This window comes from Gavialis gangeticus, unplaced genomic scaffold (assembly GCF_001723915.1).
Source record: "Gavialis gangeticus isolate Ggan-Ray unplaced genomic scaffold, GavGan_comp1, whole genome shotgun sequence".
Classification (NCBI taxonomy): Eukaryota; Metazoa; Chordata; order Crocodylia; family Gavialidae; genus Gavialis; species Gavialis gangeticus.
The window spans coordinates 3,168,708-3,170,847 of NW_017728980.1; positions in this window are offsets into that span (position 1 = coordinate 3,168,708).

Genomic DNA, 2,140 nt, shown 5'->3' on the forward strand with positions numbered 1-2,140 from the left:
TCTGGCTGCAGCTCCCTGCTGCAGCCACTGGGGAACCATCAAAGCTCTCCGAATCTTTTCTGAAGATTCAGAGAGCTTTGAATTGATTCAGACCTTTTAATTGGTCCCCTGATTTGATTCAGGTTCAGAGATTCGGCCACCGAATCAGGCCGAATCTCCTCCAGATCAAATCACCACCCGAAGCTTCGCACAGCCCTACTGACTAGACCTCTTACACAAAAACCATGACCCAGAAGATCAACGGTTGCCTATGTAGAATATGTAGTGACCTAGCATATTTTAGGTATGGCCTAAGTAATAAACATATTTCTTTCTGAGGAACTAGGGCCACTGAGGACTTTGAAATACATCTTAGTCTGGCTTGGTCACCTACATTTTTCTCACCAACTTTGTGAATAACATTATTCCTAAAATGCATCTGTCTTTATGAGGCATTTGTACGGTCTCTCACAATCGGCACGGTCTCTTTACTATGGTTCTCCTCACCATAAACTCCATTTTGTGCAGGTTTCTGAGATTTCCACATTCATTCTTATTCCAATTTATGGGAAAAAAATAAGATTCAGAAATTCTCCATGAAACAGAATTCCAGAAAGTCATTTCGGGTCAATCAAAATGTGAATTTTGGCAAAAATACAGCAGCTGGTTTCAGTTTTGCTTTTTAAAATTATCTTACTGGTATATAATATAAAAAAACCCTACAAAGTTAAAAAAATAAAAAAGAGCATTTCAAGACACAGAATTGACGTATTTCTGAAAATGTAAATGCAGGGTGTTTCCATATTATGAGAATGTTTTGGGGGAATCTGGGGAGAAACTTTTGTGTCCGCAACAGAATTTCATTCTCTGGTTCTGTCAAAGTGTTTTCTGACTGGTTCTAGCTAAAACACCTCTCTTTTTCCAATTATGATAATGAGCATAGATTGTTTTTGGCATGGCTAGTCTGATCTGAGTGCTATAAAAGGCAAGCGTCCTTTCACAGGAGGAAAAGCCCACCGACATCTGAGATTGTGCTTTAACAGAGGCGTCTGGGGATTTTTGTGTTTTGACACTGCCAGAAGCTGTGATATAAAGGTGGCTGTGAAAAACGCCCTTAGGCAGAATGGGGTGATGTTACCCTCCACACTTGGCAGAAATTTCACAAGCTCAGTAATGAGGTGTTGGGTTCTCCACCCTGGCTCATGAGCTCTTCATATATTGTGGTTTAATTGATCGGCTTCTGGTGGTCCTGACTGCAGTGGCTTTAAGGAACTGCAACTAGTAAGGAGCAGAGGTGATAGGAAATGTTCGCACTTCAATTTGAGAGCAGGGTTAATGACTTGTGTGGTGAAACTAGAATTCATTTCAGAAAAGAAATATCCTATATTGACTTAAGTGAGATCTTCAGTCTGTTAACGACTTGTCAGAACTAGTCTTGGGATGCTCACTTCTCCTTGTTTAACCCCTCTCATGCTCTAAAGAAGCACGGTCCCATAGGTACCACTGCAGGAACTTAACTACAAAGCTGTCCTTTCACTCAAAGATGATGTGATGGCAGCGCAGATGGTTTGGGCAGTAAAGCCAAGAGTGGCAATTGAGAGAAGTCCTTATCATGCAAGAGGCACAAGCCAGTCAATAATGGCTTGAGCACACTGCTGCCTCACAGGCTGCATCCAGACAAGCAGGGGCATGCGCTTGCTGCTGCACAAATAGTAGCGGCACAAATTGGTGCTGCTACTTTGTGCCATAGCACACGTCCCTGCACAAGTGCTTTGTTGCAGGACAAATTGTCCCACAATGAGCTAACTGCCCTTGCCCAGCTCCTCCTGGTTCTTCAGCCAGGAACAGCACGGAAGAGAGAATTGTTCTGGAGGGCCAGGTCTCCGTTAGTGCTGGCACATGCTTTTTTGTGTGCTTCATGCTGCTATTTTATCTGCCATTTTTGTTGCTACCAGAAACCCCCAGTAGCAAATTTTGCTGCTGCACTGCAAATCTGCAGTGTGGCGCACACGTTAATGTTCACTGTGTACAGTTTGGAGCCCAACAAACCACACACCCCGGCTCGTCTGCACATAGCCACAGGTTCCAATTCCTTCCATTCTCTGGACACTGTGTAGGTCTCTGGTTTCATAGATTCATAGATTCATAGATTAAGGGTCGG